At 35.2% G+C, this 19,914-nt stretch overlaps 1 pseudogene; it reads right to left on the reverse strand.

Moving 5' to 3' along the window:
* Positions 1 to 18,167: 18,167 nt before the first annotated feature.
* Positions 18,168 to 19,167, reverse strand: LOC126954429 (speckle-type POZ protein-like; annotated as a pseudogene).
* Between the last annotated feature and the right edge of the window lie 747 nt (positions 19,168 to 19,914).

The following is a 19,914-nucleotide window of genomic DNA, read 5'->3' on the forward strand; positions in this document are numbered from 1 at the left end:
TAAACAAAACATAAAATTAAAGAAAAACCTCTTGGCTAGTGTATAAATAGCATTAACTAAAGAGAGGAAAACTGGAATTACATTAATAACAAAATTAATTGAATATCATAAAGTATTACATGCAGGTTGTTAGACTATATTAAAATCATAATTGCCTTCTAACTATAGAAAGCTCTAGTTCATTAGAAAGACGACATAAATCTAAGCTTCTACTTTTATGTTCAAACACACTGAATAGAGTTCCTATACAATAATATATGTTGAGGATACTATTGGCATGATTCTTCACTTTCTGATATCATTCCCCAGTTTTTATGTTCCTTTGAGCTAGTATACTTAAGAAGTTTCCTTTGGAGTCATCAGAGTAGGTATTAAGATTTCAAATCCTGCAATGTGAAATAGGTACTTAATGCATTATTTTTATTTTATTATTAACAAATGACAACTAGGAGATGTGTTACTAAAGTAATAGCAAAGATCATAGGCAAATAATCAGTTGTGTCCACATACACTAGCATAATGCTTTCCAAATCGTTACGTAAATCTAGTGCTTGTTATGCAAACTGAAAAATGAGATTCAAGTTCCAAATGAAAAGCCATACTTTTTCCACTGTGTGAATAGCTTCTTATAAGGATTAGAAGTTGTACTGACTTTTTGCGGAATCTGAGCCAGGGCTGAAGTGATAAGATCAACCTTTTCTTCTGTAAGGTTTTGCAAAACTGACTCCAGAGAAAACACAAAAATACCACCTTCATCAGAGTTCTGGACAAATTCTTCCATTTCCTCCAGAAAAGAAATTGTCTTCATCTTTATAGATGCAATACCACATAGAATAATATAGTTTATGTATACTTCTAAAATAAAATTTTGAAGTTGTCATATACATAGTTATATTGTCCCTATATTCTGAGATGCCTTTTAGAATAGAAATGATGAAGTTTGTGTTAGAAACATATGGCTTCAGTACATAATAATTATTTACCAGAAAAAGCACACAACCAAATAATTATACAGAACGTTTAAGTGAGAAATGTCCAGCTCATTTAATATTTAGTAGACATCAAACGCTAAAAACATAATGGATTGTAAACTCATAAAACTATTTCAACAATATCAAGTGTCAGTTTGTTGACATTTTGTGATGTCAACAAAATAAAAAAAGTTAAAAAACCCAACATCAATTCCCCCACAAATGTACAACTAGTAGCTATCCAAATACAAAAATGCCACTCTGAATTCACCAGATCTCAATAGAGAAGGAGAAAACCCCAAGACTCATGGACATGAGAAAACTTATGATTGGTAAGATGAATAATTTTTTGGACGGTACCACCCGCCTTCCACACACCAAAATGACACCACTGTGAGAGAACTTCCTTTTACCTGTGGTTATTGAAATGGGACGAGGGAATTTCAAGTGGACATATAATTTCTTCATAGATCTGTAAATTTGGGGGGAAAGCCCACATTTGTTCCACCACACAGGAGGTATTAAGAGTATTCATAGGGCTGAACCACCTGGGGTAAATTTGAGACCAAAAATGAGAGTAGTAATCACAGTGATCGCCACAGAGATCTTGACATCTGCTTTGCGTTCCTAGCTACAGGGACACCACACTGAGGAGTCTGACCAGAACCATAGCAATGCAGGGACAAGATCTAAAGGAAGGTTTGAATCTTTGACAAGATTTTTTACAATTCCCAGGTAGTCATGTGGAGATTTTCCATGACGGGGAAGCAAGTAAAAGGTTTGAAATTAAGTTCCAAGGATTGTTTAAATCTCTCCCAGACCTAGAAAACTCTGCAAGTCTGGTTTTAAGTTCCAGTGCAGCATTTAAGTTCAGATGCTCCCAATAAGTCTCCCGAGACTGGAAAACAACATTACAGCAAATATTGACTTTTGGTGCAGTATTAAATTCTGGTGGCAAATATTAAGTCCTTGCCCAAACAAAAAGCAACTGGTGGCAAGGAATTAGATTCCAATAATAAATAGAAAAGGTTGACACAAGAGTACACCTATAAAATACACCTACAACACAAGAATACACCTATAAAAGCTAGAACATGTGGGTATCTCTTTAAATATGGAAACAGCAATGTACAGATGAAAGGAAATACGATCCTGCTAAAAAACAACAGAACTCACCTAATGCAGAAGAAATAAATACATATAAAATTTCTGACACAGAATTCAGAGCACATCTTTTCATAAAAGAAGTCAGGAAACAGATATAAACGGAAAGTTAAAAAAAATCATTTGTATAATGTTTAAAGATTAAGAAGAGAAAAGTTGTTTTTTTTTAAATACATAAATTGAAAAAGATTCAGCTAGAATACCTATAAAAAGAGATGACTCAAATAAATAAAAGATGAAAAGGATACATAACAACTAATACAGAAAAATACAAAGGATTATAAGTGTCTATTATAAACAAGTATCTGCCAACAAATCAAAAAATCTAAAAGATATAGACAAAATTTTTAGACATGTACAACCAATCAGGATTGAATTATGAAGAAATAGAAACCTGAGGAGAGAAATAATGAGTAACAAAATTGAAGCAGCTATAAAAACTAACATAAAATGTACTAATTTTATTCAAATTATTAAAAAAATAGTTAAACAGTTTTTCTAAAATGTTTCTTCCAAAACATTAAGGAGAACTGAATGCTTTAAAAAATAGGGTTTTATGGTTGGGTTAAGGATCACTTTGATAACAAAACCAGAAAGAAGGAGCCAAAAGAACAACAAAAAAAAATACAGAAAAAAAATCTGTAGGCCAGTTTTTCTGATGAACATAGATGCAAAAATTCTCAGCAAATATTAGCCAATAAAATTTAACAGCACATCAAAAAGATTATACACTATGATGAACTAGGATTTATCTCAGGGATGCAGGGAAGGTTAAACCTATGCAAACCCATAAATGTGATACATAACACCAAGAGAATTAAGAAAAAAACATATAATTTTTGCATGTCTTAAAAAAATCTTCTAATATACAGCAGAATGATTTTAACACAAAATGCCACGTAACCAAGATAGGGCAAGCTTGAATGGAGAGTGACTGTCTGACGTGTACAAACATCCTTTTAGGTTGGTGACAGTTTTGGATCTAGATTGAAGTGATAGTTACACAATACTGTGAATGCCACTGAATTGTTAACTTTTAAATGGTTAAAACAGTACATGTTATTTTATGTAATTTTATCTCAAATATTTAAAGAAAACGTGTAAACATGTGGCTGACAAAATTTTGAACAGAGGACCCAATTTATTTGTCAACCCTTGGTTAATTAAATTATAATAAATTTAATTCTGACATATTTAAAATAGCAAATGCTATCATTTTTATCATTTACTTTTGAAACATGATACATTTAAAAATATATGAGGCAACTTAGGTAAGGACTCAAATCATAGTGGAAATTTTTCTGTCTAGCTAATAATTATTATAATTAATGCAATTTTAGTTTGCTACATACAGCAACTGTAGTGCTTTACCAAATTAATGCATCCATCCTCTCATCAGCCACAAGATAATGCCATTACTTCATCTCCATTTCACTGATGGAGAAGTTGAGGCATAGAGGTGATCCAACTTGCCAAACCCCATATAATTCTGTAGTGGTTTTGCAGGGACTTGAATCCAGCCTAACTGGATCCAGAGAGCAAGAGCTCTTAATCACCATGCTATGCTGACCTCCCTTTCTGGATTACAGTTATTTTCAAAATGTCACATTTGTAGTTTTCATTTTCTTGCCTCAATATTAGTTATATATAATTATGAATGTATAATTAAATTTTTAGAAATATCATTTTAGTTAACTCTCACTTCATAACCAACTACCCTCAAATGTGGGGACTTTGAAAAACAATAAGCATTTTATTACAACTCCCATAACATGAGTGTTGGGTGGACTCAGCCAGGTGGTTCATACAGAGTATTTCTCAGGTCGTTACTTTCATATGACGGCTGGAGATGTAATCATCTGAAGGTCATTCATTCACATACTTAGTGATTAATGGTGAAAGACTGAAACTCCTTTTTGACTGGATAATCATGACTTCCTAGTCACCTCTGTGCACTACTCCCGAAGCTGTCATTTATCGTCAAGACTTTGGCTGTAACACAGGGCTCCAAAGTGTACAGAGGGAGAAAAAGAGAGAGAAGAAGGACAGAGAGGAAGAAAGAGATAGAAGTAAAAACAAAGACAGAAAAGTGGACAGAGAGAAGGAGACAGAGATAATGTACTGTGTTTTCTAACACAGTCTTCAGAATTGCGCTGTCAGTTATACTATACTTTCTTTGCTGACACAGCCACAAGCTTTGCTAAAGTTCAAGGGTAGGGACCATGGTTTGATTAGAATGTCAAAGTATTTTCAGTCATGTCTCAAAATCACCAAAATATAAGCTGTTGAGTTAGTCAACAGAAGTCACTGTGCAACTAGCAAATTCATTATATATTGACAATAGAAACACTGTAAAATCACAAAAATGTGTGAATTTAAAATTTTGCAACTATTGAAACTTTTATTATGCATTGTAAAATATTTATTCATACATATTTTAAATACAAAGTAGGTTTCCTATGAACAGGCCTCAAATTAATCATATGGTATAGAATACTGAGGTGATCATAAGTGTCTCAATTCTTTCCCATTTATTCTACTGCAGACACATACACATCTACAAGAAAAGATGACATAGAACAATATATATAGCCTAGTATAAAATGATGGAAGAGCCAGGCTTGGTGGCTAACACCTGTAATCCCAGCACTTTGGGAGGTCATGGTGGGCAGATCACCTGAGGTCAGAAGTTCGAGACCAGTCTGGCCAACATGATGAAACCCTGTCTCTACTAAAAATACAAAACTTAGCCAGATGTCATGGCAGGTGCCTGTAATCCCAGCTACTCGGGAGGCTGAGGCATAAGAATTCTTTGAACCAGGGAGGCAGAGTTTGTAGTGAGGCGAGATTGTGCCCCTGCACTCCAGATTTGGTGTTAGAGTAAAAACAAACAAACCAACAAAAATTGAAGGAAGGATGTTTACCGACTGTTACAATCAGAGGGAATTCTGTGACTAGATGCTTGTAAGAGCTGTGAGAAAATGACTTTTGGGAGGAAAATTAATGAGACATAGTCTCTAGAAGTAGGGAGCAAAATTTACTCTACAGGGTGCAATGACATCCTGTTAAAAAATAAGTAAGGAAAAAAATGTGTGGAACTAGAGATCTCCCTAGACTGCAGAAGAGACAATTGAAAAAAAATTGTGAAACGATGTTCCTACAATACAAAACGTGAGGGATGTTGCAGAAAGCAGCACCTGTTGAAGATTTCCTCAAGAAAACGACATGAGGAACTGAGCAGTCATACACAATTGTAAGATTTACACTCAAGGATTCTAGATAGAGGGAACAATCAGAATGAGATTTTGATTTTTGATTTTTATGTTGATTTTTTAAGGCATTTCTCAGTCCTCCAGGTTGGAGTGCAGTGGTATGATCACGGCTCACTTCAACCTCAACTTACTGAGCTCAAGTGGTTCTCTCACCTCAGCTCCATGAGTAGCTGGGACCACAGGGGCATGTCACCACACTCAACTAATTTTTTTTATTTTTTGTAGTGAGGAGCTCTCGTTGTGCTGTCCATGCTGATTTCAACCTCCTGAGTTCAAACAGTGTTCTCATTTCACACCCGAAAGGGTTGAGATTACAGATGTGAACCACCATAACTTTACAAAATGAGATTTTTAAATAAGCATGATTCAAATGTTCAGAGATTAAAGAATCCATAACCTAAAACAAGAATGGGATGAGGTGAGAAAGATGAATACGAAAATAATTAGATATTTTTGAAATCAGAAATGTGCTCCTTAATTATATGAAATGTTGGTTGATGACATAAAGTGGAAATGAATGATTAACTGATACAGCCCCCAAGAAGAATCACTTAATGCTCTCGAAATTACCAGTAAACTGATTAAAATCTAAACGTGTTCCTTGTTAACACCTTCTGTTAAAGCTTTCCTGATTAGTTTTTCTTCCAAAACTCTCTTGTTTCTAGTTGTTTTCTTGGTCCTAACTACCCATTATATGCTTTGTTAAAGTATTTATGCCCTGATTGAATGTGGTTGTCTCAATTTTTATTTCATCCTGTCCTTCCTCTTGCAACCTGAATGTCCTTATTATTATTTATCAATCCAAATGCAAACTTCACCTTGTCTAAGGATTATTCATTGATTTTTACTTGTTTATCTGGCCTTTATTCATTTTGCTTTTTTGCTAGTCACTGTGAGCCATGGTCATGGTGACTTAGGATTCTGGATCTCTTATGAATAATAAATTTATCCTCAATAAAGCCTCTATACTAAAGAAGAATCTAATGAAAAATATAACTTGAAAAAATGAAAGCAGTACATGAACAAAGTTCTGACTGTATCAAAAACCCAAAAGTGACTAACAATGAAATCAATGATATATCTTCATTTACTTTGAATTGGTAAACATTCATATTTATTATAGGTAAAACATCAAATAACTGGTGACTCCAGTGCTGTTTTGTTGGGAGTATGAATAGAGTGGTGATATGTGAAGGACACACATGGGCCAGCACAACAAGATTCCCTCTAACCAATTTCGAGCTAGCAACTACTGAAATCAAAAATCCAACATGCTAGTACCACACTTCTTAATATATAGTTGGACATTAGGCAAGTGATCGCCGGTGGAACTGTGGACTCAGTGGGCCAAATCTAAGCTCACCTTTCTCAGAACCTCTATATTCCCCCACTTTCAAAAATGTTATTTTCAAAAGAAAGTCATGCCTCCTACTCATCCGAACTTTACCAAGATTCAGTGCCCAAGGGTACAACTTTAAGAATAATAACAAATGAGAAATTTGAAATGTTATGCCTCACCAGTTTTCAATGTATTGTCCCTCAGATCCAAATATAGCTTTATGATACTGAAACAGGATCCCGTAAGCATTCCCCCTTTGCCAGCTATCTGGATGTTAAACTTCATCCATAGAGGACACTGGAGTGATGGTAAGGTGCTTGATGCAGGAAGGTGCATCCCTTCCAAGACTCACTCTTTAGTTATTCAGTAAAGTTTATCATTAATATTGGAGTTTAAGAATATGTATGTTAAAGAATATACTTAAGAATACTAAGGAATACTCTTAAAGAATATAAGAGGAAAACTTCTAATAGCACATTTGTTTTTATCTTTTAAGAAAGATTGCATTCTGCATAGAAATTAATTCAGAAAACTCCGACATAAACCTTTTGTCCTTGACAGAGAGAGATTCAGCTTCATATGTTATTTTAAAGATTAAAATTACAATTATTTTATTTTTGTGTTCAACTTCAGTGGTGCTTGAATATCCCTGTCTTTATGCAGCATATTCAAAATTTAAAAAAAGAATATCACGAATATGAAGAATCTTATATCAATTATATCATTCTATGTGATTGCTTAGAGTTTCTGTGTTTATTTTTACTGCTGAGATATTTAAAAGCTCATAGAATCAATCTGCAAGAAGCAGACACATCATATTATTGCACTTTTTGCAATCCAGTTTACTATGGAATTTTTATGACTCTCCATCAAACATACCTTCACGTTCACATATTTTCCTAAGTATATATGTACATATCACTTTATGTAAAAAGTCTTCTCAGAATTAAACTAGTGAAAGTATTCTTTGTTCACTCATGGATGGACAAAAATATATGTATCTGGATATATGGTCTAAGAATTTCAAAGAAGATCTATTTTAAGAATATACTTTATTAGGAAAGTATATTCTGATATATTCTGATACATTTTCAGAAGATACTTCATTAAGAAAATATCAACAGACTAGAATTTAGCTTTTGTAGTACATGCTCAACGTCATTATTGCCTCAGACTAATATTTATCCATAAATTTTTCACTGTTTTAAAAAAAAGACATTATTATAATTAAAGCACACAAATGCTTTTTTCCTTTCTTGCACTTCGTTGTTTTTCTCTTTCTAGTGGCATAACTATATGTTCAAAGTTTAATAAAGTAAAATATTCAGTGTATATTTCTTTTCTAGACATTACAATAATTTGTTTTATAACCAATTGTTTCTAAAAATATTTTTTTCACAGAAAAGAGTACTATAAAAATCTTTTTCGTGTGTTAGAATGATCATTATGCTTCTTTTCCATCCGATTGTTCAGGCACATCTCTCATCAGACAGAAGAACCGCTCTTAAGTTGATTTCGTTCTTCTCTGTGGTTTGCTTTGCAAATCTTTTTCTGAATCCAGAGGCTGTAATGACCAATATTTAAAGACAGGATTTAGAAAGATTTTTGCCATTTATTATGCTTTCTTCAACATAGATTTTAAAAATTATTGCACAGGATATTTGGCTCTTTATTCCATCTACAATTTATTTTTCCATGTTATGAGGGGAGAATAAGTAAAATGATTATATATATTTCTGGTTTGTGTATCCTCAGTATTCCAGGTATTAAAGAAGTTGGAAATATCTGACTTGACAAATTAAGGCCAAGAAATAGTGAGATATTATTGCAGGAGAGAAATTGTAATACTATAATCTAGAGGGACTGGATGAAACTTGCTGAACCATATCTATAATTCCTAACTAAAGGGAACTAGCCTCTACTTTTATTTTGTGTATTATTATCCAATTACAAAGAGTCATTACTAAAATGAAAATAGTAACTCAAGCATATTCCTGGTCTCATGTGGAAAACATGTTTTGTCTTTCTAACCAAGGATTTTACCAGGTTGCATCGTTTTGGATAGGAGATCAGTTATGACCATCAATAATTTTAAACAGAGAACATTCCCATTAAGAAATATTTTGTATTTCATAAAGGACTTGAATTTTACACTCCATTGTAACACAAAAGACTTGCATAAACACCGTGTTAAGAGACTTGGCCAAGTTTAGCATAGCTTATATGTGCACTAGGTCATGAATTTGTCTTTAAAGTTCAACCTAGCTTCCATGGTAGGTCTTGGCTCAAAAGAATGTGATCCTGCCAAACTGCAAAACATACACTGTCTAACCCACCTTGCCTAATAATTTTCAATTATTTCCCACTGAATTTTTATGTAATTTTCCATTTTCACATATCCCACCAGCTCCTTTTTGTTTTCCTCACTTTTATTCATAACAGTTTTCTCTTCAAAAGCCTCAGTTACCTTTGTTTTAGTTAAAGTTGAGCTCAATTTATACTGTAGTCTCCATCCCCTACTTCACTAGTCAGAATAAAATGTGTCTTGCCATTTTTAAGAATGATCTTGCTCTGTTTTTCTTGACAGGGACACATGTAATCCATATCATTGTATTTGTTTATACAGAAGAGTTTTCTTTACCTATGTAATAAACCTACACCTCTTACACATGTACCTCTAACAATAAATGTTAGAAATAAAATAAAAATAAAAAAGGAGTTTCTAAAAATGCACAGTAGAAATACACTATTCCTTACCTTCTCAAATAAACAGCCTGAGTTTTCAGTGAATCTCATTTTTTTCAGTTTAGTAATATACATAAGTAAGCATCAAAATTGAGTTATTTTAGTTTTTCTGAAATTAAAATTGTATATTACTTAATGATTAATGAAGAGTAAAATATTTGAATAAATCAGGGAGGCACAAGTCTTGTGAAATATAGAGAATTTTGCCATTTCTTGAAGAATAGTGGTGGCATTAAATGTCATGACCTTCCCTATCATGTCTGCCTGCCTTAGATCTCAAACAATTCTACTCTATTTTTTTCCTTCTTTCTTGTCTTAACAAACTTTTGATAATCAAACAAGCAACATATTATGACAAAGAGAGTAAAAATTGCCTTGCAGGCCAGCACAACCAGAGAGTGGCACTGTAGCCAGGTGAGGCTGTTGGCAGGTGGCAGCAAGTGCTTAACTCCTTTGTAGCAAGCGACAAACTTGATCCAGAATACTGTTTGTTCCATGGGATACATAAACTGATCATAATGAGTGATTGATAACCATATAACATTCTCTTTACATTTAAGGAAAATCAAATACACATAAACTTATAGAATATAAAATGTAAATATGTGAAACTTTTGTGTAGTTGTTAAAAATTAGTGCCACATATAAGTGGGTGAAAAATAAAATATTTTATTCCCTGGTGGTTATAGAGATTTTTGTTTATGGTTAGAATTTGTTGGATTCATAAGATTTCAAGATGTGAAAAGAGAATATAAGAGATAATAAGTATTTCTATCCAAGAAATTAAAAGTAGTTAAGTCCAAAGGATAAAAAAAAATAATTTGAGAGTACAGAGGTTGAGTTAGCCATTAATGAAATTGTAATGAACCTGGTGTGCAAATTTCAAAATAGTATCAAAGTCTAGAGACAGGAGAAAAATCTATGACAAGGTTCAGGTCCACGTCAGGGCAAAGCTGATAAGAAGTTGTCATTGATCAGGAATTAGTATTTATATTATATCAGTGAATTAGTGATTAAAAGTGTAAAACTAAATGGCCTTAGTTTGAATCATGACCTGATATCTACGGGTCCTTTTATTTTTTGAAAAGTATTTGTTCCTAGTTTTGTTTGTTTGTTTGTTTTGTTTTAATCGTTAAATTGAATGAATAAGAATGGTTTCTTTTTCTTTTTTTTCTTTTTCTTTTTTTTAATTTTTTTTGGAGATGGTGTCTTACTGTTTCCCAGGCTGGAGTGCAGTGGCAGGATCTCGGCTTACTGCAAGCTCCGTTTCCTGGGTTCATGCCGTTCTCCTGCCTCAACCTCTGGAGATGCTGAGACAACAGACACCCGCCACCATGCCCAGCTAATTTTTTGTATTTTTAGTAGAGATGGGGTTTCACCATGTTAGCCAGGATGGTCTTGATCTCCCGACCTTGTGATCCACCTGCCTCAGCCTCCCAAAGTGTTGGGATTATAGGTGTGAGCCACCTTGCCCGGCCTAAGAGTGGTATCTTTCTTATCTGATTATTGTGAGTAGTCATGTAATGATTCTTAGGATACTTGGTAGAATTATTCTCATCATAAAGAGACATTTGGCTTTCAAACAAGAAATTCCAATCTATCTCTTTCAAGCCAATTATTTTTCGATTTTATAAATCTTCCAAATAAGCAAAAGCAACCACAACCATAAGAACAAAGAATATATGGATACATTTATAAAGTATGTGGTTTTTTTCCATTAATTTTTAAAGGTGAATTTGAAAGCTCTAGTAGTTTACAAGTTATCAGTGATGGGATCTAAATGTTAGCATAAAAATTTGGAAAGTATTAAATATAATGGGAATTAGAGATTGATTATGTCATGCTGATTTACTGAAAATCAATTATTTTACAAGATTTTTAAAAACATGGAAAAAAGGGTAACTAAAGTGAGATGACGGACATGTTTATTTGCTTCATTATGGTAGCCTTTTAACCAAGTATTTGTATCCCATAATATCACTTTCTATACCTTCAATAGACAAAATAGCATTTATTTAAAGACTAACATTTGATGAGATCTCATCCTAAAAGACCCTCATAACTGTGCTGAAAATTAGTAAGTACTGTAATAAAATTCATGCTTCTTTTCTTCAATGCACTATCCTAAAACCTCTGAGAAATGGTTACACTAAAACCACCAAAAAAACAGATTGTGATACTCACAGTGGTTTATTGACGATTGCCTTTAAGTGTTAACCCCCCAAAAATGTACTCAGCATTGTGTTCATGTTTAGAGTCACTGCTGCTTCCTTGGCCTTCATGTGAGAACTTATCAATACATGCTATATAGTTAAAAAAAATTACATTCAAGAAGAGTCATTAATGACTGCTTTTAATGCCTTGAGCAAATCTGTAGTTGACATTGTTTTTGAGTCCACTCTAACAGCTTCTTCCTTAGCTTTCATGTGAACAAACACATACAAACAAAGGAAGGCCCACCATAGGGATCCCATGGTAGGTCCTTTCATAGATGCCATTGGCTCCACTATGAGGTATAATAAAAGCTTTGGTTTTTAGATGACCTAGGATTAGACAAATTTTTGAATAATTATTCGTGATGAGTTAAAATTAAAATGAGCAACGCTCAGTATGAAGCAATGAAAAGGGCTGTGTTCTCCAGATAACAAATTACTGTAACAGTCAACTGCATTAAAATTACTTTCAGATCTCAGAGAAAGAAGCACCAAGTCCCCGGGGGCAAGAAGTGAAGGCTACACATTGAAGAAGTGGTATGTTATGTGACTTGAGACTTGAATAAATACAAGATTGACAAGTGGACAAATAGAGCACACTATGGATAAATAAAACTGCATATCCTCCACTCCAGCCCCCAAAAAGCAGGATGCATGCTAGAACATGTTCTCTTAGAGAAATACTGAAGTCACTGAGTGTGATAGGGCATGGTCCAGGGCAGCCGAGAGTGGGGTGGTGGTGACGCTCGAACAGTAGAACAACAGGCCACTCTCCATCACAAAACTTGTTACCACTTCATAATAAAGACTGGGGATTTATTCCCATAAAAAATGCAGTGGCTGGTAATAAAAGAAGGGCTGTTATATTTCAGTTGCATTTGAAATATCTAGCTATTAGGAGAAAAGGGTAGGTGTAACATTTGAATTAGTAGACAGACAATCCAGAAAATTATGGAAAAATTATTCCTGAGATATAACTACACTTGAAATAAAGGTAGTTTTTTTCTGGCCATAAAAAATGTGACTGTGAAAAAAAAATGTGACTGTGTATAAAAAATGCCAACTGTTGTAATTCATTATATTTTTCCCCAGGACTGGAACATAAATGAAGTTAGATTTTAAATAATAAATGGTAAATAAGAAATTTTCTGTTGGACTGTTTTCATCCTGATTGGCTGTTACCCAAGTTTTCAAAATTTATTCTTCAGAGTCGTACCAAGAAGGTTATTCTGGGTTGGGAGCGGTGGCTCACGCCTGTAATCCCAGCACTTTGGGGGGCCGAGGGGGGCGAATGACGAAGTCAGGAGATCAAGACCATCCTGGCAAACACAGTGAAACCCCGTCTTTACTAAAAATACAAAAAGTTAGCTGGGTGTGGTGGCAGGCACCTGTAGTCTCAGCTACTTGGGAGGCTGAGGCTGCAGAATGGCGTGAACCCAGGAGGTGGAACTTGCAGTGAGTCGAGTTCAGGCTACTGCACTCCAGCCTAGATGACAGGGCGAGACTCAGTCTCAAAAAAAAAAAAAAAAAGTTATTCTGGACTACCCACTTGTACAGCTGAGTAATTGTAGTAAGGTGTCTGGTTTTCTGTCATCAAATTTCCATAGATCCATATAGATAAGGGAGCCTACTGATGAGAACACATGGACACATACAGGGCAACAACACACACTGAGGCCTTTCATAGAGTGTAGGGTTTGAGGAGGGAGAGGATCAAGAAAAATAACTAATGGATACTTGGCTTAATACCTGGGTGATGAAATAATCTGTACAACAAACCACCATGACACAAATTGACCTATGTAACAAACCTGCACCTGTACCCCTGAAATTAAAACTTCAAAAAAAGACAAAGTACCTTGTTTTATGAGTCCAATTCAAATTAGAGCATGTCTGTTAGAATTCTAAAATGGGACCGGGCACAGTGGCTCAAGCCTGTAATCCCAGAACTTTGTGAAGCGGAGGTTGGTGGATCACGAGGTCAGGAGGTCAAGACCAGCCCGGCCAAGATGGCAAAACCATGTCTTTATTAAAAATATAAAAAAGTTAGCCAGGCGTGGTGGCAGTCGCCAGTAATCCCAGATACTCAGGGGGATGAGGCAGAGAACTGCTTGTACCCAGGAGGCAGAGGTTGCAGTGTGCTGAGATCAAGCCACTGCACTCCAGCCCAAACGACAGAGAGATAGTCCATCTCAAAAAAAAAAAAAAAAAATATATATATATATATATAAAATAAAAAAGATAGAGATCACCTACTTAAATGCTTTCTATATGGCTGATAAGGAAATGAGGACAAGGCAGGTTAAATAATGAGAACTACCAGAAGACTGATGTGAACAGAGCAACTATATTTCCTTGATTTGATTTTATATTAAATCAGATTAAATAAAATCATGAGGTTTTATACATAGTGACTTAGATATTGAGAAAATAAATGAAAAATTCAAATACTTAAGTAATCATTAGGCAGACGCAATTCCAGTGTAAAGAAGAGTAAGAAATTACTAATGGTCCACACCTTTTTTAGTAATATATTTACTACATTCACTTTCAACTTCCAAATATGATGTTAAACTTTTCATTTCTAAAGCAATGAAATGGGAGTGAGTCCACTTATATTCACTTGTTTCATAACTTACATTCTCATACCTGATGATTTACAAAGAAAGCAAATCTATCAATCATCTATGTCTGAGAAATGCATTAATCTCCTTAAAAAGCACATATAATTTGTTTCCAATTACAAATTATTCAGCACTTTTTCCAAGAAAAAAATTCAACTGACTTTTTTCCCCATATATCCAGAATAATATCACATTTGCTACTGCTGGAAATTATTTAAATGTAGAAAAGACTGATTGTCAGTTCATTAATAATAAGACTGTTGAAAATGTTCCAAAATTGTGATGATGCTAAATTTCATTCTGCTGTCTGTTAACTCTTCAGTGGTACAATCCAAAGCGTTGAAAGCATTGGTTAATATGGTCTGCTATAGCTAAGCCATGTATTACATGCCTAGTACTAAAATGTGGTACTGATTTTGGAATTACCAAGCAATATTCATAAACTAGAATATAATCTACAAGCTTTCATCATCTACTTGCTATCTGAGTTGTAAAAGTAACTACAGATTTGCATCAAAAAAATTAGTAAAGGTGATTACAAGAGTGCTATGCAGGATATAAAACTAAAAACTGCGTTTTAAATATTCGAATATCAAAGTTGTGTTGTACATACTAGAAAGTTAGTTATTACTATATTTTATGTTGGAAGAAGCATCTGAACCTTTCCTCCTGCCTGGCTTCCTTCTGCATGGTATGCGATGCTCTTTTAGTTTAATAGTCCCTAGTTGGCTTGTATTAGTCAGCTCAATTAGACACCTGCCTTATTACAGGATCGGGGGTTCTTGCCTTGGTGTATCAGAAGACTGGAATCGTCGTGGGCTTGAAGAATGAGTGCAAGGTTTTAGTGAGTAGAAGTAGTTCTCAGCAGACAGGGAGCCAGAAAGGGGACGGTTTTTCCCTGGAGTCAGGCTGCTCTCCAACAACCCCAGCCAAACTCCGCGTTGCTCTGACAGTTAATGGCCTGCCTGTGTGCTCCCCTGGACGTCCTCTTGTCATCCAGCCATTTGTTTCTTCTTCTGCTAATCCAGTCCTCTTGACGTCCAGCCACTTGTGTGCTTGCCTGCTACAGTCTCAGGGGTTTTTATAGGCACATGATGGGAGCGTGACAGGGCAGTGTGGTCTTGGGAAATGCAACATTTGTGCGTGAAAGCAAGAGTGCCTGTCCTCACCTAGGTCCCTAGACATAAGGCAGGGGTGGACCCCTTGCCGGGAACCTACCTTTCTCCTCCCTGCAGTTCCCTGCTCCTCTTCCACATCACCTTCCTCCTCCTCCTGCTCCTCTTCTTCCTCCTCCCCCTCCTTTTTCTTCCAGATAGGGGTCACATTGTGTTTCTGAAGCTGGAATGCAGTGATGCAATCAGAGCTCACTTCAACCTCAAATTACTGGGCTCAATCTTCTTGCCTCAGCCTCCTGAGTAACTAACACTACAGACATTCACCTCCATGTCCTGCTATTATATGTTTTATTTTATTTTTAGAAATGGGCTCTCTCTAAGTCATCTAGTTTGGTCTCAAACTCCTGGTCTCAATGGATTCTCCCACTTAGGCCGCACAAAGTGCTGGTATTATAGGCATAAGCCACTGTGCCTGGTGTTGACTCCTGCTTATATCCCCCTTCTTTCACAGGTGGGAGGTAGTATCAATGTATGTGTTAGAAGCAAAGTCCTTTGGGGCATATTTTATACTGCATAGAATTTACTTCAGATCTCCCTCCTTTCTGTTACTTCTTTCTTTCAGACGTTAGCAAAGTCCAGTCACCAAGGCAGTTTGGTTTTTCTATTTCTCTAAATCTACCTGGCTGAGTGGGTACTTAGACTCAGGGAGGGTGAGCCTTGGGTTTCCACTCTCTGAATAGCCCTCTGAACAATGTACTGAATAGGTCTATTTCAATATTAGGGGAAGTAAAAAGGCCCAGATTACATGGGAAGCCTAAACTCCATGAAATGTTTCAGATTTTCTTCAATAACTACTTCTTGTTATTGTGCTAGTGAAGTTACCCATTAAAACATAACTCCTCTCTGGTAACATTTGTAGTGTGTACCACTCAGTAATCCTGTAAACAAAAGTACTAAATGACAGGGCAGAATTTGTTGATATCTGTTACCTGCCTCCAATATCATGATAATACCAAAATGCCACACTGCACCTCCTCATTACCATTCTTTTTTGTTCCTATAAATTCAAGTTAACATTTGGTGTCATTCTTCATTTTCCAAATTGTAGTTTATAACTGTTCATATTAAACAGAATTTCAATATAATCCACAATATTAGTACAGTGACTGAAACACAAAGAAGAAATAAGAGGTGCATGGGGATGCTCATGGTGTGTGACCTGATATACTCTAAGGTTTCTCTTTTTTTTTTTTTTTGTATCTCACACAGGCAAGTATCGGTTCTCTCTCTCTCGTTTTTTTTTTCTGTTTGTTTGTTTTTATTTTTTTAGATGAAGTTTCACTCTTGTTGCCCAGGCTAAAGTGCAATGGTGCGATCTCGGCTCACTGCAACCTCTGCCTCCCAGGTTCAAGCAAGCCTCTTGCCTCAGCCTCCCAAGTAGCTGGAATTACAGACATCCACCACCATGCCTGTTTTTTGTTGTTGTTGTTTGTTTGTTTGTTTGTTTTTGTATTTTTAGTAGAGACAGGGTTTCACCATGTTGGCAAAGCCTGTCTCAAACTCCTGACCTCAAGTGATCCACTCGCCTCAGCCTTCAGTTCAGGTTTTGAAGGTGAGTGGACTATCCAAGATTCATTTATTGTTAGGTGTATTTTCCAAAGTGTGAAAAACAGGAGTAAATTTGATAATGAATCTCTGCAATTCAAAACCATTTAATACAATCAAGAATATCTTTCTTATGTATTATCACAAACATCCCAGTTGCCTCCTTCTAAAAATTTCTTTCAAATATTAAGACACAACTAATTCTGCTTTATTAATTCTCTCAAAAGCAAAAATAAATATGTACCAATCAGCATACCAAAGTTACACAGTAAAAGTGAAATTGTATATATATTTCTTTGTTAATTAGTACACTCATTAAATTTACATTTGGTCATCCTTACCCTTAACATGTATATATAAATGTAGTTCACTATAAATTTAAAAAATTACTTTCACACAATATATGCTTCCATCATGATGTTTTAACTTCATTCGTTTCTCAATCATTGTAAACTTAGATAAACCCACACTTTGTGGTACAGTTAACATACAAGATAAACATCACAAATTTCAATAAAAATCTGGGCCAACTCATTGTTTATTTGCTCCTTGAAATGAATAATTAACTAGAATTGAAGTAGTGTTTTGCCGTAACTTACTGGGAAGGTATGTGGGTTCGCTCATATTTATAGAACTTAGATTGAAGACATTACTGGTAAACTCTAATATGAGTGCTTTTAAAGATAATTTAATCTTAAACCTTGAGACAGCTAGGACAAATCTTATAATTTTCATTTTTCCTTTTCAAAATAAAATATCCTTTTGAAACTTAATATCTTTAGTTATCATTCTTACTCCATTATAAAGCTAGTTTATATAATCCTGCATAACATTGGTCAAAATGATAAGGCAAAATAAAAGAAAATTAAAGCATTATTATACAAACAAGAGAAGTCACTGAAAATAATTTTAGGCCTTGAAGTGAATTAATCAGTCTAACTTAAAACTGAAGAATAAACCATTAATTATCCACCTAAAATGCAAGTAATATGTTTTTTTCAGCTTCTGTTCTGTGGACCAAATAACAGAAACAACTCTTCCTTAAGGTTTTTGTATTAGAATCCTTCTAGACTTGAATGACTAAAAATCAATTCCATTTTTCAATTGTTCACGGAAGATTTAGAACTGTTTTAGCCATTTGTGTGGAATGCCAAACTGTGGACACTGTGCAGATGCTAGTGCTCAGAAGGCTTCTGCTACTAAGTAAGGGTGAGACTGAATTATGCACTTCCACCTTGATGTTTCCATTACAGCGGTTGCTTGGTTGCCATTCCGGGTTTTTTGTTTGTTTGTTTTTGTTTTTTTTAATGTTTACATCCAAGTTGTCAAAGTACAATGCAACTATTAATAATGTCTATGCTTGTGCTTCCAACTGTTCCGCAATGTGCAAATCTGCAAGGACAAGGGTATCAGCAACATTTTCTACTGAGGTATTGCTACACAAAACTTCCTCACACATCACCTTCAACTGTTCCCAGTGCATGTTTGCCTGCAGCTGCCCACAAGTTGTCAGCCATTTTGTCAAGGTTTACTTATTTCCTTGTGTTATTGAATCTCATCATTTCTTTAAAAACATCAGGGTCTAAATCATTTATCTCCACTCGATTCTTTATGCTTTCTTCCATTTCATGTTCAAACATGGCACTAAAAACAGGAGATGGAGGTACAAGCAGATTTGTGAGCTTTAAATTCTTGTCCTGTCACAAAAAACTGCAGTCTGTAAATATTGTGTTTCCCCGAGATTACCTACATCTTCTCCTACCTGACACTCAGCCACCTTCAAAGTATTTGTATTAGTATGTCCTGATTTGTTTATTGAATCTTGGACCACACTCACCTCAAAAAATAATGTGAGCTTGTTATCTGGTAGAAGACCATTAGCTTTGTCAAGCTAAAGTTCCCCTCTAAATAATTTTTAAAATCTTAGTCCTTCCCTTGAATGAATTGATATGCTCTTTGGCTTTCCATTGCTTTTGTTTCTTCCCTTTTGGCATTCAGAAGGGAAAATTTGAATTTTGCTCCTACTTCACTTTTGGGGCACCTGACTAAAAGCAAATATAGGGACAAGTTTTCTTTACTTTCATTATCTAATCCCTTTGGGTTTACCCTCAGTCACCATTTCGTCACTGGGCCAAGTGAAAATGTTGAACTTTTTACCACGTCACCCATTTCCTCTTGACAAAAACTGAAGTTGTTAATGGTCTATGTGTTGAACATTTTACTATTTTGACCTGTGTATAACACTAGCTTTCTGCTATGGGAAAAGAAGACATATTTCTGTGTAGAGGTGGGGCGGATTCCTGAAACTCTGCCACTTTATTGCATTGTTTTACAATTTATGCAGTACCCCACACAGTTGAGTACCTTACCTTAGATATCTCAGAGCATTAGTGTTTGATTTTCACCAGGAGCATGGTTGAGAAGGGCCACCCTCCTGTCTGCTCAATGCCTGGACTTGCCAGGCAGCAGTGGGCAGCCCTGGCTGCATCAACTCCAAGAGGCTGAGGCTGTGCTAGAGGCAGCAGGGTTATTGGTCGCAAGTCCCTGTGGAGTCACCTTCACTGATCCACATTCCTCTTCTCCTGCCCACCATCCTTCCCGATCTCCCGCTCATCTTGGTGTCATGCCTTACTGCAATAGGGTTTTGCATCCACATAGCTACTTAGTGCTATTATTGACAAATATATTACATATATATAAGTTAAATGTTCAGCGTGGCAACTATATATATGCTTTATATACTTGCTTCTTAAATTTATTAAGAAAGTTTAATAAATATGAATTTACATTATCTGTTAAAATTACATAATTTTTAATTCAGGTGCGCTTTTATATTACGCAGGTTCACACTGCTTCCTGTGTTTAT

This window comes from Macaca thibetana, chromosome 5 (genome assembly GCF_024542745.1).
Source record: "Macaca thibetana thibetana isolate TM-01 chromosome 5, ASM2454274v1, whole genome shotgun sequence".
Lineage (NCBI taxonomy): Eukaryota > Metazoa > Chordata > Mammalia > Primates > Cercopithecidae > Macaca > Macaca thibetana.